General features: G+C 42.5%; 1 long non-coding RNA gene and 2 pseudogenes across 3 annotated transcripts; 2 read left to right on the forward strand and 1 right to left on the reverse strand.

The window, feature by feature from the left end:
- Positions 1 to 2: 2 nt before the first annotated feature.
- On the forward strand, positions 3 to 1600 carry LOC309633866 (NADH dehydrogenase [ubiquinone] 1 alpha subcomplex subunit 1 pseudogene; annotated as a pseudogene). The gene has a single exon. The product of its transcript is annotated as an NADH dehydrogenase [ubiquinone] 1 alpha subcomplex subunit 1 pseudogene (transcript).
- A 5844-nt stretch (positions 1601 to 7444) lies between these two features.
- Positions 7445 to 8803, reverse strand: LOC309632788 (interferon alpha-8 pseudogene; annotated as a pseudogene). The gene has a single exon. The product of its transcript is annotated as an interferon alpha-8 pseudogene (transcript).
- Positions 8804 to 12070: 3267 nt separating this feature from the next.
- On the forward strand, positions 12071 to 21850 carry LOC309633869. The gene is made up of 2 exons (XR_014247727.1): positions 12071 to 13464; positions 14110 to 21850. It is a non-coding gene; the product is annotated as an uncharacterized lncRNA (long non-coding RNA).
- Positions 21851 to 26836: the final 4986 nt, after the last annotated feature.

The raw sequence follows: 26836 nt of genomic DNA on the forward strand, positions 1-26836 counted from the left end.
CGCAACAGGGGAGGCCACGATAGTGAGAGGCCCGCGCACCGCGATGAAGAGTGGCCCCCACTTGCCGCAACTAGAGAAAGCCCTGGCACAGAAACGAAGACCCAACACAGCCAAAAATACATAAATAAATAAATAATTAATTTTTTTTAAAAAACTTCAAAATTTCACAATTACCAATCATGTTGGGAGAATGTTCTTGGGTATAAAATTGTACCCAATGATGAATATTTCCTAGGACAGATTTAACAAAGTATAATTATGAAATCAAAAGACATCACCGTTTGTAAAGTTCTTGAGACCTAAAACTAATTTGTTTTCCAGGGAGTTGCTGAAATTTATGCTAAGACTGTGGTAATGTCCATTTTATTGCTCACTTGCTAATTTTTTTTCCAGTTCGATAAAAATCTGATACTGGTTTTATTTTGCATTTGTATAGGGTATTTGATATAGAGTGAAATTTACCTAATTATGCAGAGTAACTTTTAATGTAATATATTTACTTATATAAATAGTAATGTAGCAAATTATAATTTCAAATAAAAATTTACATAAATATTTCATAATAGTACCAATGTATGGATATATTTTAAATAAAATCATCAGAATTGCTAAAACCACTGAAAATTTAAATTATTTACTTAGCATATATTTTTAGGTAATTAACTATTAATTTTGATTCATATCATAAAATTTTTAACTTCACTAGCTGCTAGGTATTCATCTAGATATTGTCAACAGTTTTCTGTTTAGAACTAGGCATAATTAGTGATGTGCTAAATAACTTTAGTAGAATTAAATAATAAAATATAACCTATTCGTGCTTAATTCCCAAAGCCCAAATCACACCAAGGCTCAAACATAAGCAACATCCACAAGACAGCCAATGGCAGCTCATAAGTAAGTAAAGGACACTTCTCACATTGTGACTTTGAGATCAAGCAAATGATGGCGAGAAAGTCCTGTAATGAACAGTTAAGTCACCATAGGTTGTAGCACTGATCCTGCATAACATTTGTTTATATTCCATGAACTCAGTGTCAATGTTTCTCACATCATATACAAGAAAACCTGAAGAGCAAAATGAATACAAAGGAATAAGACTTTGTTGGATAAGGTTGACCTTTGAACACCAAAGCCATTGTAATGGCTGAGATTTGTTCATACCCCAGAAAACTAATGTTTGCACCCATGGGAGCATCCCCAATGAGAAGGCATAATTTAGGCAACATCAAAAATTGAATTTTCGCGATGTGGTTCGAGATTCTCCCCAGGATCGCAGTCATGGCCGCGTGCTTGTCCATCCCGGGAATGGCCACTGCACGCATCCACAGGTTCACTAACGGGGGCAAGGAAGAAAGGGTTGCCCGTTATTCATATCAGTGGAATTTGATAGAAAGAGATAGGCGCATCTCTGCAGTTAATCGTTACTATGTGTCAAATGGTTTGGTGAACATTGATTAAGGAAGCATTTTCCTGATTGATGAAAAATAACTCAGTTATGCTTGTCTACCCCTGCTAGAAGGTTATGCAGTGTATTGTGTAGCATGCAGTGTATTTTGTAGTGTGTAATAAAAATAAAACAAAAAAGTAAAAAAAAAAATTGAATCATTCTCCATATTTTTGCATTAATGTTCAAATTTCCCTAAGGACCTCCAGAAGTTCCAATCCAAGTCTGTTGTTTTAAACGGAATGAATACATCTTTGTATTTGACTCATAACTGGATAAATATTGATTATTATCATGGAAAGAATTAACTTTCATCTCCCATCTTGAATTCTTTTATTTTGCGTAGGAAGTCACGTGGCCTCAGCCCTCTACATTCCTGCTCTTTACATGGTAGGTATGTGATAATCTTTGGCAAATTAGCTCTTTAGTAACTGGACTCTATCCATTCCCTGTATTATCCTTGGCAGCAAGTCCAGTGTAATCACACCACAAGTAATTTTTTGTAATAGACTCATCTATGTATTTTATTTTATTTTATTTTCATTGAAGTATAGTTGATTCCAATGTTTGTTAGTTTTTCTGGTGTATAGCAAAGAGATTCAGATATAGATATATATATATATTCTTTTTCAGATTCTTTTCCATTATAGTTTACTAGAAGATATTGAACATAATTTCCTGTGTTATACAGTAGGACCTTGTTGTTTTTCTATTTTATATATAGTAGTTTGTATCTGCTAATCTCAAACTCCATTTATCCCTCTCCCCCCTTTCCCTTTGGTAACCATAAGTTTATTTTCTATGTCTGTGAGTCAGTGTCTGTTTTATAAATAAGTTCATTTGTATCATTTTTTGATTCCACATATAAGTGATATCATGTGATATTTGTCTTTGTCTTACTTCACTTAGTATGATAATCTCTAGGTCCATCCATGTTGTTGCAAATGGCATTATTTCATTCTTTTATATGGCTGAGTAGTAGTCCATTGTATATATATATACCACACCTTCTCTTTCCATTCATCTGTCGATGAACATTCAGGTTCATTCCATGTCTTGGCTATTGTGAATAGTTCTGCTATAAACATTGAAGTGCATGTATCTTTTCGAATTAGAGTTTTCTCCAGATATATGCCCAGGAGTGGGATTGCTGGATCATATGGTAACTTTAGTTTTCTTTTTTTAAGGAACCTCCATCCTGTTTTCCATAGTGGCTGCACCAATTTACATTCCCACCAACAGTGTAGGAGGATTCCCTTTTCTCCAAATCCTCTCCAGCATTTATTGTTTGTAGACTTTTTGATGATGGCCATTGTGACCGGTGTGAGGTGATACTTCATTGTAGTTTTGATTTGCATTTCTCTAACAATCAGCAATTTTGAGCATCTTATCATGTGCTTATTGGCCATCTGTATGTCTTCTTTGGAGAAATGTCTATTCAGGTCTTCAGCCCTTTTTTTTTTTTTTTTTTAATGTATATGCTTTCATATACTTTTTTTTTTTTTTTTTTAATGGCTGTGTTGGGTCTTCGTTTCTGTGCGAGGGCTTTCTCTAGTTGCGGCAAGCAGGGGCCACCCTTCATCGTGGTGCGTGGGCCTCTCACTATCGTGGCCTCTCTTGTTGCGGAGCACAGGCTCCAGATGCACAGGTTCAGTAGTTGTGGCTCACGGGCCCAGTTGCTCCGCGGCATGTGGGATCTTCCCAGACCAGGGCTTGAACCCGTGTCCCCTGCATTGGCAGGCAGACTCTCAACCACTGCGCCACCAGGGAAGCCCCAGCCCATTTTTTGATTGGGTTGTTTATTTCTATGTTATTGAGCTGTATAAGTTGTTTGTATATTTTGGGAATTAAGCCCTTGTCAGTTGCATAGCTAGCAAATATTTCCTGCCACTCCATAGCTTGTCTTTTCATTTTGTTAATGGTTTCCTTTGCTATGCAGAAGCTTATAAGTTTGATTAGGTCCCATTTGTTTATTTTTGCTTTTATTTCTATGCCTTGGGAAACTGACTTAAGAAAATATTGCTACGATTTATGTCAGAGAATATTTTGCCTATGCTTTCTTCTAGGAGTTGTATGGTGTCACATCTTATATTTAAGTCTTTAAGCCATTTTGAGTTTATGTTTGTGTATGGTGTGAGGAAGTGTTCTAACTTAATTGATTTAATTATGGCTGTCCAGCTTCCCCAAAACCACTTGCTGAAGAGACTGTCTTTCCTCCATTGTACATTCTTGCCCCCTTTGTCGAAGATTCATTGACTGTAGGTGTGTGGGTTTATTTCTGGGCTCTGTATTCTGTTCCACTGATCCATATGTCTGGTTTTGTGCCAATACCATGCTGTTTTGATTTCTCTAGCTTTGTAGCATTGTCTGAAGTCTGGAAGGGTTATACCTCCAGCTTTGTTCTTTCTCCTAAGGATTGCTTTGGCAATTCTGGGTCTTTTGTGGTTCCATATAGATTTTAGGATTATTTGTTCTAGTTCTGTGAAAGATGTCATGGGTAATTTGATAGGGATCGCACTGAATCTGTAGATTGCTTTGTATAGTATGGCCATTAATTCTTCCCATCCAGGCCCATAGGATAACTATCCATTCCTTTGAATCATCTTCAATTTCCTTTATCAATGTTGTATAGTTCTTAGTTATAAGTATTTCACCTCCTTGGTCAGGCTTATTCTTAAGTATTTTATTATTTTTTTATGAGATTTTAAAAGGCATTGTTTTTTTACTTTTTCCTTTGATATTTCATCATTAGTGTAAAGAAATGCAACAGATTTCTGTATGTTAATCTTGTATTCTGTTACCTTGCTTAATTCGTTCATAAGTTCTAGTAGTTTTTGACTCAACAAGTAATTTTACTAAAGCACTTTCTGAGATTTTCTCCTCCTACTGGCAGACATTTACGAATGACCAATCTATTTTGCTTCCTCACAGCCATATTTACTGGGATTATAACAGACAATGGCTAACATTTCCACTCTACTCCTGCTGATATCAATAATGCCTACTGAGTTTATTGCTAAAATCACCTGGATTCTCTTTCCTTTAAGGTGCATATGGCTGGGGATTCAAGTAGCAAGAGCAGCACAATTTTCAGCCTGTGCCCAGAACTATATTAAACACACAAGGATGGCCTTGTCTCTAATTTGTCCACTAGTATGTCACAATAGAAAATAACCAGACTGGTGTCATATACAGAGCCGAGGATCTAAACTCAAACTCTCTCTGATCCTCATAGCTCACAGCAGCCAGACATTTACCATATTACTCTTTCGTGGATCTTTACTAATGTGATAATTATTACCTTTATCCTGAGATTTTTTTGGAGACTCCTTACAAAAAATGATGAATATCATTTTCATCCTGTATTTTCATTCCATCCCATGAGACAGTGGGCTCCTTTTCAGTTTGATTTCCAATATTTGACATATAATAATTAAAGCATTATGGCAGGTTGTAAATCGAGAGTTTGGATTCTGAGTCCTTGGTCTACTCTTTTTGCCTGCTAACCTGCTCATTCTTTTTTACTCAGTATGACTATATTCTTACTTCTAGATGCATGTAACCTTTAAAGACCTTTAAATTCATATATTGATGGCCTAACCACCAAAGTGGTGATATCAGGTGGCGGACCCTTTGGAACATGATTATGCTGTGAAGATGGAGACCTCACAAATGGAATTAGGGCAGTTATAAAACAGGTCAAGATAAATCCCTCCCTCTTCTGACCTGTGCTGATATAAGGAGAACTCTGCAGTGTGAGACCTGAAGCAGCCTCTCACCAGAACTGGACCAGGCTGACACCCAGATCTTGGATTTCCAGACTCTAGAACTGTGAGCAATACATTTCTGCTCTTTACAAACTACCCAGTCTATGCTCTTTTGTTGAAGAAGCCCAAATAGTAAGACATGACCTGACCTATTGTATCCTCAGAATATCTTCCAGGAGTCTGTAAAATACCTAAAGCGAGAGACACCATCTTACCCAACCCCGTTTCCTAGACAGCTAGTCCAGTCCCTATCATTTCAGGAGCTCAATCAATATTCATGTAACATCAATCCACAATGGCGGTAATGATAGGAGAAAGAATTATACCAACATATACTAGATAGATATGATGTGAGAAGACAATAATCTAAAGATACTTTAAAGATTCTTCATGGTTCTACAGGGGAAGTGATAATGGAATATTGTGTGAGTTTTTTTTGTTTGTTTTTTGGGGCTGCGTTGGGTCTTCATTGCTGTGTGTGGGCTTTCTCTAGTTGCGGATAGCGGGAGCTACTCCTCATTGAGGTGCACAGGCTTCTCATTGCGGTGGCTTCTCTTGTTGCGGAGCACGGGCTCTAGGTGCGTGGGCTTCAGTAGTTGTGGCACATGGGCTCAGTAGTTGTGGCTCGTGGGCTCTAGAGCACAGGCTCAGTAGTTGTGGCGCATGGGCTTAGTTGCTCCGTGGCATGTGGGATCTTCCCAGACTAGGGCCTGAACCCGTGTCCCCTGCATTGGCAGATGGATTCTTTTTTTTTTTTTTTTTTTTTTTTTATTAATTTATTTTTGGCTGTGTTGGGTCTTCGTTTCTGTGCGAGGGCTTTCTCCAGTTGCGGCAAGTGGGGACCACTCTTCATCACGGTGCGCGGGCCTCTCACTGTCGCGGCCTCTCTTGTTGCGGAGCACAGGCTCCAGACGCGCAGACTCAGTAGTTGTGGCTCACGGGCTTAGCTGCTCCGCGGCATGCGGGATCCTCCCAGACCAGGGCTCGAACCCGTGTCCCCTGCATTAGCAGGCAGATTCTCAACCACTGCGCCACCAGGGAAGCCCGGCAGATGGATTCTTAACCACTGTTCCACCAGGGAAGCCCGTGTGAGGTATTTTTTTAAAGATTGTTTGCAGGAATATTTTCTTCAAATTTGCATTTCTAATATTTGGAAGATCTGGTGAGTGGAAGACTCACTCTCCACTCAGTGATTCTTAAGTACTTGCAAGGAGCTGCCTGATCATTCTTTTCTTGTCTCCCTCAGGAAATAAGGAAACAACTTGTAATGTGTCTACACTTGTGGGTATTTTCCTCATAGGCTATGCCTTTGGGCATCAACTTGAATGTTTCTTTCAAATAGTCTATGATACTGTGAACTCTGAGTCACATCCATATCATCTTCCCCAAGCTGAAACTGTGGAATAAGAATTTGTGTCAGATTGTTTTTAATGAAGTGTGTGCAAGCAAGAACATTAGTTGTTCCTCTCCACCCCACCCAGAACTTCACTAGGACAAATAGTGTAAAAATGAAAAGTGGTCTCATGCCCTGAACTTGTCTCCTCATCCATTAGTCATCCAATAATTTCCCAACTTCTTTGCAATTAGATTACCATGAGGATAAATTCAGGCCATGTAATATGAGCAGAAGTGCTCTTACCCTGTATAGTTCTGGCCCTTGAAAACATCCATGTGGTCCGCCAGACTTTTTCCCTTTACCACTGAGTGGAATAGACTCAAGTACTACAGACAAATTTGGAGTCACCTGTTGATGATGGAAAAATCCACACAACAGTGGGTACCCATGTCCTCGAATCCCTCTTTGGGGCAGAGCCAACCAGAATATTCACCTGATCAGGAAGGCCTGCATTGTGCCCTTAAAAGAAGAAAAGATAAATTTCTATTATGATCAAATTCCTGACAGTTTGCTGTTTACCTGTTACAGCAGCCAGCATTAAGTTAACTGACAAATACCTTTAACGACATACTATCCTAAAAACTTTTCCACAAAAAGAAAATAAACTTCATAGGTTGAAAATAGCAATACCCCCCAAAAACCTAAACAGATCTTTTATTATTATGAAATTGTTTATTTAAGAAAAGAGATTGTGTTCTTCTGTCTAAATATATTTTTGTAAAAGTATGATTTTCATTTCAGACATTTATCAGCTTGTGAGGAAATATGAGTCGAGATTGCTTTGGAACACTAAGCAAACACTAATCTGATTAGAGAGTGTCACAAATATAACTTTCATTTTCTTTGAGGATTCTTACATGAAGGAAAGGACCTTTCAGTTTCCACTCTGACAACCTCCCAGGCACAGGGGCTGTATTCCTTTGCCTTCAGGTAGAGATGGATTCCGTGGAAATACTCCCGGGCAGCAAGTCCCAAATCTCGACAATCTAGATTGCCTTTTTTCAGCTGCTCCAGTCGGTCCAGCCTCTGATCAAGGCTGGAGAGAAGTTTATCGAGGAGGGTGTTGTTCCAGGCAGCATGGCTGTCCTCCGTGGTGAAGAGGTTGAAGTTCTGTTGGAGCATCAGTTGGCAATAAACGGGTGCCTTGAGTCGTCTGGATTTGGGTGATATTCTCTCTTTTCCAAGGAAATTTGAAGTCGGTTCTGTCCTCTAGGCACGACTGAGAGGGGATCCTTTTCATCTGTCTTAAATGTATGAAGATTTCTTTCTTGCCAAGAGAGCAAGCAGGGATGGAGCAGAGCATCACTCCTGCCACTAGCAAATAGATCTGGGCCATTGAGAATTTCAGTGAGCCACAGGGCGCCGGGCGGGCACCGCTAAACAATCAGCAAAAGGTTCCTTCCCTGGGTCCTGGGACAGCGCACTTCTCTAGGCGGCCGCAAGAGGGCGCAAGATGTCTTTTTTATCGATTTTGTTAGGGAAACATCGATTTCTGAGAGTCTGCAGTTTTCAGCGGGTCTGGCAGCTCGAGAGAAAAGGCGTTGAAGCCTCAGAGACCAGCTTTGTGCTACTTTAATAGTGCGAGAAAAACATTCATTTCGGAAGCCCAGAGGGCTGAGGAAGGAACTTTGTCGCGGCCTCGCCAGCGACATTTTTGTCTGATTGGAAGCTGGAACCTTGCATTTTCGGGGCTGCCCCTCAGTTTTGTGCTTTATTTTCGCACAGAAACTTGGGCGAGTCCATTTTGGAGAATCAAGCCGTTTTCTGAGGGGTTTGAAGCTGGGAATCAGAGCGAGTTGGGGCCGATTTTACAGATTCGGGCTCGTTTCTGGCGCGAGGCAGCGAAGGCTCAGAGAAAAGGGAACGCGGCGGCGGCGATGGGACGACAGGACGATGTTGGGGACACCCTGCGGGTGAGTCGGAGCGCGGCCACCACCGGAGCCGAGGACGCGGGAGCTGAGCGCCCCTGTAGATGCTCTGGGACTTCATGGTGTCTTTCAAGAATACAGCGTTACATAGCACAGGGAGATCAGCTCGGTGCTTTGTGACCACCTAGAGGGGTGGGATGGGGAGGGTGGGAGGGAGGGAGATGCAAGAGGGAAGAGATATGGGAACATATTGTATATGTATAACTGATTCACTTTGTTATAAAGCAGAAGCTAACACACCATTGTAAGGCAATTATACTTCAATAAAGATGTTTTTTTAAAAAAAAAAGAATACAGCGTTAACGTGGGGGAGGAAGTACTGAATAACTGAAAAGTGGGAATATTTTAAAACTCACAGCATTTTATTTTGAAAATTTTAAATTAAATTTATATTTAATTTAATTTATATTATGTGTAACTTAAATATTTTTAAATTTTTTATATTTTGAAATATTTTTATGAAAATATTTTAAATTTAGATATAGGATATTAAAATATATATATCAAAACACAGCATTTTATTAAACTCTATTTAAACTATAGTTTCTTTATACTAAAACAAGAATATAATTTTACTCTCTTAGCAAATGGAAGCAAACTCATTAATATATTCAAGATCACTTCTATACTTGACAATTTCTCGTGACTCTGTGACAGTCTTAAATAATTTTTATTTAACCCGGGTTTCTGAAACACCTCTCCCAGGACCCCATCTTGATTGCATTGTAGAAAGAAGAGGACAGTGGTTAAGACTCTGTGCTTCTAATGCAAGGGGTGCGGGTTCGATCCCTGGTGGGGGAACTAAGATCCCGCATGGAGTGTGGCCCACCCAAAAAAGAAGAAAGAAAGAGAGAGAGAAAAAAAAAAGAAAGAAGGAAGGAAGGAAGGAAAGAAAAAAAAGAGGGAGGAAGGAAGGAAGGAAGGAACAAAGAAGAGTTAGTGTCCTGTACAAAGCGTTGAGGACATTTACCAGGTCTGATCTTTTCATTTTCTTTGGTAAGAATTTCGTAGATTAAAGGAAAATTGCCCAGATTTCATTGGCAACGTGAAACCTTCCTTTGTAAGACACTCACAGTCGTGCAAATGCAGGGTCATTTCTTGTCTTTATTTAAAATTTTGATGTTTTGTTCAGCAGGCATGTTTTGTCATTTTCATTTTTCAATATTGAATTAAAATATTATTTATCTTGACGTCTTAGATTTGGTGCCTTCTTACATTCCATGCTTAAAGAAAGTCCTTTTCACTTAACCCTAAAACTAACCTAGGAAATAGCTTTTGAAGTACTGTTGAGAAAGTACTTCCCTGGATGAAAGTATAAGAAAGTATAGGTGAAAGTCCTGTCACCCTCTCCCCCATCTACATTTTATAACCAATTTCCTGGTCTCTTTAACTTTTAAAACAATCTTTGTCTTAAAATAATATCACCAGAGGTGATCTGAGACTAACTAAGGATGAGGTACTATTCATTTATACTATTCACAGAGCAGTCATTTTTTTGTGTGTGTGAGACAATTTTCCTAGATCCTTGTTCTCTGCAAAATTATTCAAGGGCTGTTAAGATTTCTGTCCATAATGTACCAGGCACTGCTCTAAGACTGGAATCTTGGGCTCTGCTGCTTCACAGTCCTGTGGGCAATCCCTCTCCTAGAGTTTGCATTTGGGGGACTCAACATGCAGACCATATATATACATTTTAACCATTTTCCTTCTCTCTAAATCTTCTTTTTAAAAATCTGTGTCTCTTTATTTTTTAAGAAAAAAAATACCTTAGACTGCCTTCATCTGATTTCCTATCTCCCCACCCCCTGCCCTTTGGTAACCACAAATCTGATTTCTTTTTCTATGAGTTTTTGAAGTATAATTTAATCTGTGTCTTAAAAATTAGCATCAGAGGTGGTCTGAAACTAACTCAGGATGAGGAAAGGGACTGCTTATCTCATTTACAGTATTCACAGAGCAGCTATGTTTTATCAGACAACTTTCCTAGATGCTGGTTCTCTGCAAAGAGCTTCAATTGCTGTAAGATTTCTCTCCATAATGTACCAGGTACTGCTCTAAGGGTGGAAACTTGGGCTCTGCTCCTTCATGGTCCTGCAGGCAATCCTTCTCCTAGAGTTTCCACTTGGGGCCTCAACGTGCAGACCCCTGACAGTGTTAAGGGACCTGCAGTCAGAGCTTCTCTTGGCTGGGCTGAGGGTGGACTATACAGGTTACCATTTGTTGTATTAATACAAAAGCCTGCTATCATTCACTCTTCGGATTCTCAGCCTGTAACTTGCAAACTTTATTTTATTTGATCTATGCAATGTCCTGTGTGACCACTAGTAAAGATGACTCAATTTTTTAAAAGAGGAAGTGAAAGTCTGATGTCTTTTAAATTCAGAAGCCACAGACCTTTGTCAGAGTGGAGCTTTCTGCTGCTCCCAGGCCCTCCTCTTCATCAGCTCTGAGCACTGGCCCTCAGCTGCACTGAGCACGCGGTGCTGCCTTCATCCTAATCCTGCCTCTGAAGTCTGTCCTCCCTGCTCCCTGGAGGGCAGTCACCATCCCTGCCTTACTTTCCTGGAATCCACATTGCCAAGCGCATTGTCACATATATGTGCAGTCAGAACATTTTTGGTGGCAGAATGAAGAGGACTGTATGAATTAACCCTTGTTGTTCAGTATTATGCCACCATTACCTGCAGACTATGTCAGAAAACGAGAGCTACAGTTCTGTACATAATTGTGGAAGAATTCAAATCTTATGTATTAGACCCTTAAAAAAGAAATGCAGAGAGGTGTGGCTAGATATATTTTGGTGCAATTTAAGAAGTGTCAAAATAGAGTACAGGGTCAGACCTCTAAGTTCTCTTATTAGACTTAAAAAACGGAGTTAGATTGAGCGTCAGGTTTTTATTTCAACCTGAGTTGACTCACTTAGATGACTACATCCTGTTGGATTGAGTCTTCTGTCATTTTCCATGAATATATTTAATTTCCAGTGTAATAATACAAAAACAGCATTGAAGATGTGACATTCTCTGACGCCCAAAATAGAAGAGAACTTTTTTTTAAGTGAGGAAACAAAATTGAGATAAGTACAGAAAATGACAATTCTGGCTTAATTAAGAATCTCATTTCCGGGAAGATTTTCAGCACAGCTGGATAAAGGCCGCCACAGCCAGACATCTGCAGCATCACCAAGCTCACCAGAGGCCTGCCAACCTCTTCACTGATGACACCGAGGATGATGTTCTCCAGTCCTGTAAAATGTGATGGATGGAGCTGATCATCACCATTGCCGTCCTCTGAGAGACCAGGAATCCGCAAATTCAGCGTTTCAGTGAAACAGCGCCAGGGCTACAGCTCAACAACGCGCAAAGCTCCTTTCCCTGCGCCGCAGCGGCCAGGAGCGGCGCCCGAACTCGCCGTAAGGGACCGACCGGCACCGCCCACCCAGTGGGACCCGCCTCCGGGTCCAGTACCGCGGACTCGAGCGCTGCATACACGGGGAGAACCCGGCCGTTGCCGTGGGCAGGAGCCCAGGCCCGGGCGAGGCGCCGCCGGGGCCCAGGGAGCGAGTGGGGCTGCGAGGGCAGTGAGTAAACTTTCCTTGGTGCTGCCCTCACTCTTTATGACACATTAATCCTGAATTGATTACTAATTAAATGTTACAATGCTACTGTGAACATGATTACCAAAGACCTACCAGACAAATTACACAGACTTTTAGTCTTTATCAAAAATGATATGACAGCAACTACAAATTCCGTAGCCCTTATAAGGGACTCACTTAATCTTCCCAACATAGTTGATGAGTGTTAATATTCTCATTTCCAAAGAGCCACCTGCTAAGGCTTTATGTGAATAAAACAATCTGATAAGTAAACGGCAAATCCAGGTTTCAAAACCTATGTCAGATTCCAAACTCCACTTCCCTATCCACACCATAGACACCTGTGCAAACTGCATGTGTTGAACCATCCCTTATTTTCTGGAAAGCCCTATACTTTTCTTGTAACACATTGATATTCCTTTGTTGTCTCATACCTCGCTGTTACAAATTCTTTATATTTTCATTAATTTTTGTCCACCTACAAATTTCTAGATGAGTTGAACAAATTACAAAGTATCCTGATTATTTTACATAATAAGCAAAGTAAAATGATCAACTGGCAATTATTTCTGAGAGCCTAAATGTGATCAACAAAATTAATAATTCTAATAATTATAAAATAATCATATTTAATTGTCCAAGATGATTCATATATATTGTTCAATTAATTCTCACCATAAATTTATGAGCTGCGTGCTAGACAAGACCCTTGAGAGTTTTGACCCCTGCACCAGACTGGATTACAAACATTTCAAGGAGTCCTCTGCAGACAACACCAAAGCTCTAGTGGATTCAGGCAACAAATACTTAACGCTCCCAACTTACATGAATATGGGAAATGATTGGAAGAATATAAGACGATGTATACTAACGGGTAAAATGTGAGGGATGGAGCAGAGCAACCCCACGGCCATCAGCAGCGAGATCAGGAGTCCAGAAATTCAGCACTTCACCTGGACCACCGTGAAAGGGAGCTCAGGTCCTCCACTAGGCAAAGCCCTCAAAGCTACCTTCGCTGCGCCCCAGCGGCCGGGAGGGGGCGCCCGAACTCGCCCCAACGGACCGACGGGCACCGCCCACCCAGCGGGACCCGCCTCCGGGTCCAGCTCCGCGAACTCGGGCGCAGCGCCCACGGGAAGAACCTGCGCGTCGCCGTCTGCAGGATCCCCGGCCCAGGAAAGGCGCCGCCGGGGCCCAGTGAGCGCGTGGGGCCGCGAGAGGGAGAGGAAACTTCCTTTTCGGGCCTGACTGCGGAGGGGAGCTTTGCCGCGGCTTCGCACAGTCTTTCATTTTCTGCACCTGCCTCTGCGTCCATCCTTCCCTTCCTGGTAGGAGCTTTTAGCCAGACCGGTTGACGCCGGTGCCCATTTACGCAGGGATTGACGGCTCGAAATCAGAGCGTGTCGTGGTATGTGTTCAGATTTCAGGGCTGTTTCTGGGAAGAAAGTCGAATTCAGGAAAAGGAGAAACGCACCTACAATCTGGACACGAATTTTATTACAATGATTTTATTAAACTTTAATGGTTCATTTTTTATACAACGTTATAGTAGTTTAAAAGTATTGAAAAGTGGGTGTATTAAAATTCAGGTTATTGTAGCTGTGAACATTTTACTTATACCAAAACCACAATTTGTTAAAATGTACTGGGCTTTTGAAAGCAAATTCAACAATAATTTTGTCAGAATTACTTCTTATCTCATTTTCAATTGAGAGAATTACCATCTTAATTTAATTTTAGCTTACTGAAACAGTTTTTGAGAAACAGCATATACATTTCTGATTTATATTAATTCTTTTCTCCATCTCATCCCTAATGCATTTCCAAATTATAGGGGATATTCTTCCTGTCCCACAGTTTGAAAATATGATTCTGTGGCAGGCCAGTATTTTGATATTTCTTCTTTGATTGACAACAATGACAGCCACCTTGTTGGCACATTTTTATGGGGCTATCGCCTTCTCTTTTGACAGAATCAAAATGTTCATCAAGTGCTTCTGTATGTATTGAGACTGAAAAGTGACCAAAACTTTTCACTATAAAAGCTTCAGTATCACAGGTAAACACATCACACCCCTTTTTAGCAGTGTTGTGTGAAGGGTGTCCAGATATTTAGCAAGTAAGTACATTTAGGTTTCTTTGGTGAGAAATGTATAGAATGCATGGAATTTGTCAAACTTTAACTTTATGCTAGAAGCCCTCCCTCCTCCCCCACTTGTACAGCTCTTAGGCTTTTGTAATTGTGGTGCCAGATTTTGTCTTCATTTATAATTTTTATATGTTCATCAAGGGTTTTTTATCATTAATTCTAATTTTTTAAACCATTGCAATAATATATTACTTTTCCATATTACTAAGTCACTTGGCACCCCTTCTCTATTTGTATCTGAGGCAAGTTTCTAGCTTGCCTAAATCTAATCCCTACACTGGAAAGAGTTTTCGATATGAAATGTTGTGATTTTCCTTGGGTGAAAATTATGTCTGAAAATCAGGGAACATCCCCTTCCCCATCCCTCACTTTACTGGTTTTTTTACAAGTTATCTTTGTCTTTATAACATTGTTTTACCTATACCTTAAACACTATCACCAGAGGTAGTCTGAAACTAAGTGAAATGAGAGTTGTGATTATTTATATCATTTATTTATACATTTCACAGAGTAGCTATGATCTGCCAAACAACTTGCTAGGATTCAGGTGCTCCAGAGAGAGCTTCAGGTGTGCTGTATGATTTCTCCTCTGTGCTAGGCACAGCCTTAGCAACGTAGCCTGGGCTCTGCTCCTTCGCATTTCTGCAGACAACCCTTTGTCCAGGAGTTCCCATTTGGGAGGTGCTAACTTCTCTGATCCTTAAGTTTAAAAACACCTGAAAAAATTGTCAAGTAGTCAGTTAAACTATGTCACACCCCAAATACAAAATTAGGTCAGTCTATGTGAACTACCCTGGAAAGATTTCCATGATAAATATTATATAGAAATAAACTGTACAGTGATGTCTTTGGTATAATTATATAAAAGCATATCCAAAAAGAACATTGGTCCTGTAGAGAGTTTGAGATGCCAACCCCTCAACTTTAGTGGAAAGGGGCCACCTTGAGGTCTCACTGAGGCAGTCTTGATATTTCTAAGGCACTGGGACTCTGGGGGGCTCTGGACAGTGTTATTTGCCAAGTCCATGTGGCAACTCTAACAAGGCCAGGCCTTACATTTGTATAAAGTGCTTACTTGTTTATTCTGTTCTTCATGACTATGTTATTAAAATATATGAATATTCTCCAGTTAGTAGATGAGATTTAGAGATTAAATATGCAGTTTTCTGTATTAAACATAATTGTTACTACCACTGTTATCTTCATGGAGCTGCAGCAGAGAAGGGAGGTCCTGACTCCAGCAGGCCCAGACCACGAGCAGCCCTTGGAAGACATTCTGAGGCCGAGGCTGTGCCTAGGGGATCTGAGGTTCCAAGCTTCTCCTGGCTGGAGCAGCCTCAGAGGCCCCCAGAGCTGAGCCCTGCCTGCTGAACATTGATAGAGGAGCTGGCAGAAGAATCCCTCTGGCAGGGGCACTGAAGTGTTCCCAACATGTCCAGAAAGCTGTGCCAGAACCTCATATGTGAGGCTAAATCTCCAGCTCTTGTCTTCCAGAAGCCACAGGGGCAGAGCCAGTTTCCTGAGGTGAAACCTATGGTGGTTCCCAATAGACAGCCTGAGGGGGGGCATCCCTCAGACTCCTGTCCTTTCTGGTGGCTCTGTCCTAGGACGTGCTGTGGGCGCCCTCTTTCCAGCTAGCTCTCTCATTTCCCAAATGGCTCTTGAGTACCAACTAAATCCTAAGCCCCTAAGGCTAGTGATGGAGCAGCGAATACCTGTTCTGGAAGAAAATAGATAATTAAGCCAAAAGTCACAACATAGACTAAAATGTATGCCTGGGGAAGTAAAGGCACCTTTCCCAGCTGTAAAAGTCGAAGAAGGATTACCCCCTGGGAAACTTTTTTCACTGTAACAGGAAGGAAGGAGGAAGGGTGGTAAATGTTTTTGAGTTTGGTAACAAAAAGTTCTCTTCTAATGGCTTTTACGTCCTCTGTGAAGTGGCATCCAGCACATCTGCTGAGGTTGGGGGACAGAAGTTTGTCAAAGTGGAGAATGTTTGAAATCGTTTCGTTAAGCATAAGAGAGTTGACAGTGGAACCAGTGATATAAGCTCCAAAAAACAGGGAGCTTTGTCACTTTTGTTCACTTATGTATCCTAAGTGCACGTAGAAGGAACTTACCAAATATATAGGATGAATGGAAGTATGAATTCCATGCAGTATTAGAGATGCCCATTAGTTGTAGACCATAGAACTATGGTAGCACAGTATACTCGTTTGTGTGATTTTATCTAGTGGGTCTCTACCACTTACCAGAGGTCAGGCGTGGAAGAGGCAGAGAGTTTGGACTTTAGCCGGACAGGAATGATGAAACAAGAATGACGTGAGGGTGTTTAGAATGTTGCTTAGCTGATGAACCATGAAGACCACTCTGTTAGTTTGCTAGAACTGCCCTAACAAAATGCTGCAGGTTGGGTGGCTTAAACAACAGAAATTTATTTTCTCATAGTTCTGGAGGCTAAAAGTCCAAGATCAAGGTGTAGGCAGATTTGGTTTCTCCTGAGGCCTCTCTTCTTGCCTTGCAGATGGCTACCTTCTTGCTGTGTCCTCACATGGCCTTTCTCCATGTGTGCCCATCCTGGTATCTCTTCCTTTTATAAGGACACAGTGGGACTTCCCTGGCGATCCAGTGGTTAAGACTTCATGCTTCCACTGCAGGGGACATGGGTTCGATCCCTGGTCGGGGAACTAAGATTCCCCATGATGCGGCACGGCAAAAAATAAAAAAGACACCAGTCATACTGGATTAGGACCCCACCCTGAGGGCCTCATTTTAACTTAATCACCTCTTTAAAGACCTTACCTCCAAATACCACTACATTCTTAGGTACTGGGGGTCAGGACTTTCATATATGAATTTGTGTGGAGGACACAATTCAGCCCATAACATCTGTGGAGAGAGAGAACAGACCAGAGGCTGTTGATGGAGAAGGAGAAACCGTCAGGACCAATGAACTGTAATTCCTTGACTAATTGGCCAGTGGAGGACAATTTGGAAACTGAAGGTGGAGATCAGAGGGTGGAATGCTAGACTGTATTGCTTTATTACTTCAGAGTGCAGAGCAGCTCCTAGTGAAAAGCGAAGATCTGTGAATCAGGTGTAACTTGTCATGTGACCCATGGCCAGTCATTGGCACTTCTAAGCCACTACCTCTCTGGATGAGTAGTCTTTGTCCATGGGAGCATAAGGAAGGTCACCATCTTTAGAGTCACCTTCTAACTCTAGAGAACTAGAGTTCTCTAGTCCTGGATTTTCTACTTGTGTGGTTACTCATCCTATCTGTACTTCAAGTTAGGAGAATCACATTTTTTAAATGAGTGAGCAGTGTTATTAATTATATAATAAAAAGCAGATAGTAATTTTCCCCAGGCTTTACTTGCTCTGTAAGTGTGGACTTATCGGTAGGAGATAAAGGTTGATGCTCAGGGCCTGGATATGGGAGCCAAGGCAGCTGAAAAACTGGTGTGGCTACATTGACCCTAACCTCCTCTCTCCTCCAGGTGCAAATGGCACAACAGGTGGCTCAGTGGCTCCTTTCTCTATTTCATGGGGACTCCTCCTTTTGCGTGACTCCACTTCTTTGTGGCTCTTCTTTTTCAGCCATCACTCCACTCTGCCCTTTATTTATTTATTTTTAAAATTTATTTATTTATTTTTGGCTGTGTTGGGTCTTTGTTGCTGCGTGCGGGCTTTCTCTAGTTGTGGAGAGCGGGGGCTACTCTTCGTTGCAGTGCGTGGGCTTCTCATTGCGGTGGCTTCTCTTCTTGCGGAGCACAGGCTCTAGGCACGTGCGCTTCAGTAGTTGTGGCATGCGGGCTCAGTAGTTGTGGCTCGCGGGCTCTAGAGCGCAGGCTCAGTAGTTGTGGCACACGGGATTAGTTGCTCTGCGGCACGTGGGATCTTCCTGGACCAGGACTCGAACCCATGTTCCCTGCATTGGCAAGCAGATTCTTAACCACTGCGCCACGAGGGAAGTGCCACGAGGGAAGCCCCACTCTGCCCTTTAATGGCATTAACCAAAGCCATTTGGATGAGGAGGGATACGGAAAATCTTTAGAATGTTTGGCCACCTTGGCTTCAATGGGCTGAGTAGTGGTCCAAAGTGAGCCCAGAAAAACTGCACCCTTGTCATAAATTGCAGAACCACCTGTGGTGCATGTGCTTTGTGTATCCTGAAGAAGATATCCCATGACTGTAACAAGCATATAACTGACAACCACAGAGGATACCTCAACCCTGATAGGCCACCTGTTTGCATTGAGTACAAGATCCTGCACAATGTCAGAAAGAATGGCTGTAAGGAAGGCCAAAAAGGAGTTTGGCAGGCCTCAGAACATCCCTGAAGGCATCATTGTTTTTGTGCTCAAAGACAAGCTCTCCCTCTCCACTACTTGTCCCAAGGACACACATACACACACTCTTGACAGGATGGCACCAAGTCCATCTTACTTTGTCAGTGTTCTCGTCAGTCACCAGCAGGTGGCGCCCGAGTCAGGTAGTTGGGGAGTGAGGCAGGGAGCGGGAGTAGCTTGGTTAGTGATTAGTGATAGACACTCCTGTTCCTTCCCACCCACTGGGTCATTCTTTCCCCTCTGTTAGTTTCCCTCCTTTCCACACATTCAATCCTGACCTTTTCCTCATTCTCTCCTCATTCTTCCGCAGGCCCTGTGTGGCCGTACTGTGAACATTCCCATCATTGAGGGCCGTGTGACCCACTTGCCTTGCACTGATGTCATTGAGTCAGGCAACATGCAGTCTCAGTGAGGAGTTAAATCCCTGTGCAGGGTGACCAGCCAGCAGGGAGAATTTATTTATTTTGAGTTCAACGTTTGTTTCAAAACAGATGAATATCACAGCTATAGCAGATCTTTAAGTAGCACCTACCATAGTATTAGGCCTTAGCATGTACGTCTCAGTATCCAAGCACAGCAACATCCCTGTCTCCACCCAGTTCTGCATCCGCTGTACAGTGGATACTTTTCTAATATCTAAAAAAGCCACTTTTAAGAGGGAACTCATCCTGTTTCTGAACCCCTTCAGAGCTGGACTGCTTGGAGGGCAGAAGGTGGGGTGACCCAGCTCACGGGTCCATTTTCAGGTCCCTATCTTTGAATCCAGTTCCCCTCCAGTGGCTAGAGAGTGATGGGGGTGTTACTTGAACGTACATGGAGATTTCCTCCCCAAGCCTGGACACAGTGTATTCTCCTTCCCCTCCAGCTCTGCTGAGGCCTTTCATGGCTCTCCCTTCCCTTTAGCCGCCTCCTGTCGGGAGGGGCAAGAGCAGAGGGCTCATCCTGCTTTAGCAGCGCCCCCAGACCCTGGGTCCACAGTGCCCCACAGTCAGAGAGTTGTGGTGACTGCACACAGATGGGCCCTTGTACCACCCACTCAGGGCTTCCTACCGCCCCTCTGGGGTGGAGGTAGGAAAGAAAGGCAGGTAATCTGTGAACACTTTTCACAGGAGCAGGGAGGTGAGCCAACACCCACGGCAGCCTTGCTGAGAGCTCCAATCCCTGTCAACACCACCTCCCAAAACACAGAGCCAGGGGTTCTGTGTCCCCTACTGGCATGTCCTCCTACATTCCATCCAGCGCAGGTCACATGGGGAGAGGAGAGGAGATGTGGTGTGATCAGCTGTATGTTTTCCTCAAGGTTGAGAAGGGAGTAAGAGCGCCCAGCACTGCAGCTTTCATCAGGAAGGGTGTAGGGTCTTTGGTGCAGATGGAAGCTGTGGCCCACCATAGAGTCATGGTCATAGATTTTTTTTTTCCTCACACTTCTGAACTCAGGGGCTCACTGCTCCAAAATCTTGAGTTCCACTTTGGGGATGTGTGAAGTTTATTTTCTCTTACTATTCCTAGATGCTCAATGGGGAATCTTTGGCCCCGTGAGGCATGTATAACCTGATTCACTCCATGCCATGACTACGTAATGCTCAGGGTAATGAGGAAGCAAAGGAGAGGACTGATGGGTCCAGATACTGTGCTGTGGTCTTTGTTACAATTTCTCACTTTTGTAAGCATCGAATGATTGCTGAGTAGTTACTTGTTTTTCTAATAAGAGTATTATGGAAAAAGTAATGAATTTTTTAAGTGGGCTATCTTCACAAATACAAATGAAGGAAACCAGGATGGTGGTGTGTCAGCAACGCCATCGTCAACTTCTCTCCCTAACCTTTGTCTCATTTTATAAGCCAAAGCCCGCTCTCAGTAAAAGCTGAAGGGACCCCTTCCTTTCCCTAAATCCAAGCTCATAGGATATTCTGTTTCCCCCTAAACACAACAGAGACAGATGGCACCATTCTCCTTTAGGAAAAAAACAGGCATATATGGGGGAATAATAGTTATCCTTGCTGACGAGAAATAGAGACCATCCTTACCAGAGGATGTGATATAGGAGCTAATTGATGTTCTCTAAATGTAATGAAACATCTTTGTGAGGGAAAATTTCCTCTAAGGAGATCATTGGAGAGCACTATCGGGCTAATTGGAAGTGTCACCCCCCCCCCATAGACAAAGTCTAAGGCAGAGTTAAGGACATCCAGGAACCTGGCATCATGGCCCAGGCCGGGGGGGGGGGGGGGGGGGGGGCGGGGACACAGACTCCCTGGGAAGCATTCAAATGCAGATCAGTTAGAGGGGGTGAAGCATAGTACTCGCTTCCACATAGCGCTTTGCAGATGGTTTCACAGTATTCTTTGAGTTTTATCCACTTTCTTGTAGCTCAGAAAGGCGTGGAGAGGCATGAGGGTCAAGAAGGGAGGGGACTTGCTCAAGGGCCACAGCTGGTAAGGAGCAGAGTCAGATTTGAGCACAGGACAGATTGGGGACCATTATTTTCTTCTCCATTTCATAGATGGCAGGAGATAACTGAGGCCGGGTGGGTCGTATAAGTTAAAGTCCCTTCCCTCCAGTGGGTCTGGCTCACCCCTTTGCAGGTAGTTGGCGCTAAACCTGTATGAAGCCCTAGACTGGCCTTGACTCGGCACTGAATATTTAGAGGCTACTTGAACCCTGAGACTCCTCAAGGGAACCTGAGATCTTACTGTACTCATGCTGGTGATAGATTAGCTAGCTACCCAGGCAGATAATGTAATAGGATGAGAGGAGAATTAGGAGTGAGACATAGGGTGATCAGGGCAGGGGCTGTCTGTGAACCCAGGTTCTAGAAGGGGTGACTTGCTGTTCCTATGACCCAAACAAAACTCAACTTTCAACAAATATGTGGAATCCCAGAGACTGTCCACCCATGTTTTTAAGTGGAGTCCCCAGGATTATGGAGATATAGGCCCTCGGTATTTCACCTTCCACCCCGCTTGGAAAAAATGTTGAGCACACACCTCCAATGTATTTATTTTATTGATAATATACCTAGGTACTACAGTTATAAAATACTGTGCATATAATACAGTATACATTTGTAATAGAAATTTTTAAATGGATAATCTATGATAAAACATTTTAAAATTGTATCTTTTCATTATTAAAGGGACATCATGACATCCTCAAAAAATACACACACACTTCTAAGAAGATGTGACAATCTGCACTGATATGAGCTGCTAGGTAATTTTTCCAGGAATACTGTGATAGCTCACAGAATTCAAGTAGAAGTTAAACGATAAAGCCTGAGAAGAGGTTAGAACTGTATAAACTCCAGCAACCTTAGAACATTCTCATTCATGTGACTTAGCTCCTGAGTCTCAGGTTCTGGCTTTCTTGAGTCAGATTCTTAAGATTAGCTTTCTGATTGGCTCACACTGGTTTTATCATTCATAGCTTCCAGGTCCGGATATCAGGGCTGGAGGGCAGTTCTTAGGAAAGGGCTGTGAAGACAGATAACGTGTCCTCCTGCATTCCATCCTTGGTTTCCTGGTATCTACATCCTTCCCATTCACAGGGAAGGTGCCCAATCCAGGTACCCCATCTGCTACTATAATGCCCTCAGGTAGAGACAACAAATATCACATCCATAAGCTTCTTATAATAAACATCAGAGGGCCACTGTTTTCAGAGTATACTTTGTCCATCACAATCTTGTTAGACATTTTTGCAAATTATGGACCCAGCTGAAAATTTGAGTATGACCATACAAAAGAAGAAAAAGGAAGAGAGAAAAAACCAAAGCAAACAAACAAAAAGCCCCCCAAAACTTCTTTATAAAAAAGACATTTATAATGGACATCTGATGCACCATTCACAGCTCCCTTTAAGACCTGAGAACTGCTGATAGAGCTTCATGCTGACAGCATGCAGGTCTTCTCTGGAAACTGTTCTTGGCTAAAGTGACTCAAATCAAAGTTATTTCCCCCTCCTGGGTCAGCCTGCATCCAATTACCTGTCAATGTGGGGATATAAAGGCCTGGCCCCTTCTCTCTACCTCCACAGGGTCATCCCAGAGTCAGAGCTCCCTTGGGATTGGCTAAAGCCCTGCTGTGACTGCACTGCAGCTCAACTTCTGCTCAAATTCTCTTTGCCGCAACGACTGACCCACGCATTCTCCAGTAAACGCCTTGCGTGCTTCTCTCTGTCTCAGAGTCTGCTTTCCCAGGTATCTGACCTACGATAGCATAATATATGAGATCTTCTATTTTAACCCCCCAGACATTAAAAATAATGAATGAACCCCACTCATATGGTTCTGCTAAGAGATTAAGCTATTTTTTTATTTTTTAGCCTTTCCACTCTTCCCAGATGGACCATTTGGATCAGCTATTTCTTGGAGTAAAAAATGAAGTATTTCTCTTTCTCTGATGAAAAGTTAGTTTATATCATTAGATAGTAAGGGCACAATAACATAATGACCAGATAGATAGGGCAGAAGACCAGGTGGGGTTTCTCTTCTGATTGATTGTTCTGGTCTACTTAGACAACCGTTTCTGAATACACCCTTTTTTTTGCCTTTGGTCCCAGTCAAGTTTGTGGGGCTGCTCGTGTCTTCAACTGACGGATAATATAGGCACCACTGGCACTACCTTAAGTGGCTACAATGGGACACATTTTAACTTATTAAAAACATAATCTTTTGGGGGCTTCCCTGGTGGCACAGCGGTTGAGAATCTGCCTGCCAATGCAGGAGACACGGGTTTGAATCCTGGTCTGGGAAGATCCCACATGCCGCGGAGCAACTGGGCCCGTGAGCCACAACTACTGAGCCTGCGCGTCTGGAGCCTGTGCTCCGCAACAAGAGAGGCCACGATAGTGAGAGGCCCGCGCACCACGATGAAGAGTGGCCCCCGCTTGCCGCAACTAGAGAAAGCCCTCGCACAGAAACGGAGACCCAACACAGCCAAAAATAAATAAATAAATTAATTAATTAAAAAAAAAAGTCACGGGCTGGCAATACTGCACTCCAGCAATATTTAAAAAAAAAAAAAAAGAATCTTTTGAAAAGTATACAAAACAAATACATGTATAAGGTGTAAATGATTCAATTTATGGTCTTATAAAGTGTAGCACTCTTTCCACTGGTCTAGTCCAAGATCACTTGTCTTTTCACTGGGTAGCATGGAAGCTCACTGGACTAGTCTTTCTACGATGAACAGTATTAAATTTTTGTGGCAGTTTTCCTCATTTTTTTGTATTGTATACTTGAAACATTGCAGGTTGGCAGAAGACAGCCAGCATGTAGCAAGTGTATTTAAGGTTAAATATAACCAGTATGCAGGGAATCAGCCAAAAGGCAAAAACAATTCATGAGTCTACCTTCAGTACAAGAAGAATCCAGTTTCTTAGACATCTGGAAGTTTTTAGGCAGCAAAGGTAAAGGTGTGTACCTCTTGGAAAGCATGTAGTGAAGCTTGGGTAGAACAAATGGCATGGATGGTCGGTGCACTTGGGCCCTCACACCTGCTTGAAGGCTGCAGGATGTGACACTCAGCCCTTACCTTCCTTTGGGGGAGGAGGGGCCCTGCCATCACAGGAATTTCTATCTTTGGACTCTGTTGGTCCTTGAGTTCCTCCATGGGTGGACTGTCTTTTCTTTCCTTAATTCATGCATAAGCCTCAGTTTCTTCTCTAGGATCTGGCCAGTATCTGACTTGTTCTTCTGAGTTTCGCTTCCCACTTTATCCATAAACACTGCTCTAATTTCTAGTAGGTTTAGGCTCTCAACAGAGGCTGACATCACTGTGGATTTGTGCTGTGGATCTTCCTGTACCTTCCCAGTTTTCTGTGGATGAAGCATCTGACACAAACACTTCATCCGGTTTTTAAAGTTATTCTTTCATGGAGCCTGTAGCACGAACTGGGGAGACTTGCTCACAGGGATCTCTGCTAATTCCCTGTCCTGGGCAAGGGAACTAATCTGTTATGTGGAAGGACCCAAATTCTTGCATCTCCTCTTTAATACTCTCCTTCTAAGAGTCTCCTAGGGTATGCTCCGTCCTGAGTAGATTATAGATTCTTGTCCTGTTTGCGATCCTTCCCACTCTGAGGGACTAATTCTGCAAGCCTATGAGAAGAATTAGAGCAGGCCTCTCTCATGGTCATCTGGCCTTCCTTTGCCACAGGTGAGGGTGAAGGGAAAGAGCTATCCAGGCTGGGGACTGAATTTCTTTTCCCTAATCTGCTTGAGGGTTTCTTCCAAGGAGCTTTGCAACCTTGGCCATGGAGTTAGTCTTTGAAACATGGGTGACGGAAGAGGGAAAGATGGACTTGGGAAGTGTAGGTCAAGTGAGGAGGTGGTGTTGAAAGAAAAAGTGGGCAATAGGTTCCAGTATCTTTGCATGCTCTGTGGGTTGAAAGTAAAAGGCAAGTGGTGAGGAAAAAATGATCCTTGAGTATTGTGGCATCCAGTGATAAAAAGGGATTTGGAGGCTGGCATGGAAGACTGTGACCTTTCACTACTGTGTCAGGGGTAGAAGGGGCTGTTGCAGTCCTTATGCAAAGTTACAATGAACATATTTTTCTAATGATAAAGTTAAAAGATCCGTTATAAAAAATGAATTTGTGAAACTGGGAATTTACTGTTAATAGAGAAATTTAGTGCACCCTCAAATATGAGATTGTACTCAGATACACTGTTGTGGTTTTTACCCTGAGATTTTCAGGGCCTACCCTCCTCCCAGTGTCAGTGTGTGGATCAGATCATTAACCAGGAGCCCTGGGTCTGCCCAGCAGGTTGGAGGAGGGAAACTCCTTTTGGCTCCTTTTTCTCTCACCATACCTGCTCCTAGATCAAAGGAGCCACGCCCTGTCTGAAGTTGAAGACTTGTTTTCTTCGTAACAAAGACTATGGCAAGAGGCTTATTCCAATATCAGGGTCAGTTCCTGCCAGGAAAGAACCTCTGATCAGCTCTGGAGGAAAATTCCCTAAAAGGAGCACGTGTGCACAGACCAGAAGACCGCCAGACTTGGTCTCTGTCCCTGTCACACTTGGCCGGCAGGGGCTTCTTTTCCTGGGAGGGCTTTGTAGCCCACCCAGTTACTGGACCCTGCTTTCTGCTTCCTTTGAACTATGTGGGCCCTCATGTTTCAAAAGTATTCAACATAAAAAAGGAAGACTTCTCTTATATGTGTTTCTACAAAATCTGAAAATATCATTCAACTTTTACTTTCTATTTGTGTCCATCTGGGAAAACTTAAACCAGAAATCACAACAGAACAGGAAGTAGCTGTGCAAGTAGGAGAGGGCAGTGCAAGGAAAGGGAGTGAAGGAGGAGGGCTCCCTGGAAATTTCAGCCCTGAAGGAGAAGGAAAGTACTGTGATATGGAAACCAAAGAATAGATCCAGGAAAGCAGGGAGAGGTGCCAGGCGCCAGAATCAGCAAAAGAATACAGTATATTTTTCCCATTCCAGCCTAGGAGATTCCCTTCAATTTCAGATATTGATTTAAGCCATTGTGCTGACTGAATATAAATCAAACATGTCTTTGATATGATCATACCTATCTTTCACTCTTCTAGGTTCTCACCAATTCAGTTGACTTTGTCAGTCAGCTATCAAGAGTGAGATGGTACAGTTTCAAACCAGTTTATAGAAAAAGACACGTAATATTCTCATATAGGTTTATGTGGAGAAGATGAAGAAAAGAGTTACCACTTATGGTTAACCCCGAGGAAGGAGCCATTCTAAAGAGCTTTTTATTTTCAGCTGCGCTGCCTCAGCATGTGGGATCTTGGGATCCAACCTGCGCCCGCTACAGTGGAAGCTCAGAGTCTTAACCACTGGACCGCCAGAGAAGTCCCTCTAAGAGCTTTAAAATGTATTTACATCAGCTCTACAAATATTTTTCATTCCATTTTCCATTTGAGAAAACTGAGACTCAGGGAAGTTGAGTTGCCTCCAAGCAGAATAAGGGTTCCATGCAGAACCTCACATAGTGAGTTATGAGTGATTCTTTAAGCAATATGTTGGATTTCTGTGGGGTTTTTTTAATCTAATTATTTTTACTTGCAGAATTATTCTTTTTCTTTTTGCCTGGGCCTCTCTTTTTGGTGGCTACATTTTTACTTTCTGATGATTTTAATCTATTTTTTGTTCTTTACCTTAGATTTTTATGGAAGAGAAATTGTCCTATCCAGTTTCATTTTTCCATCTGATGAAGGAAA

Source organism: Balaenoptera borealis, assembly GCF_965194805.1.
Source record: "Balaenoptera borealis genome assembly, chromosome: 8".
NCBI lineage: Eukaryota > Metazoa > Chordata > Mammalia > Artiodactyla > Balaenopteridae > Balaenoptera > Balaenoptera borealis.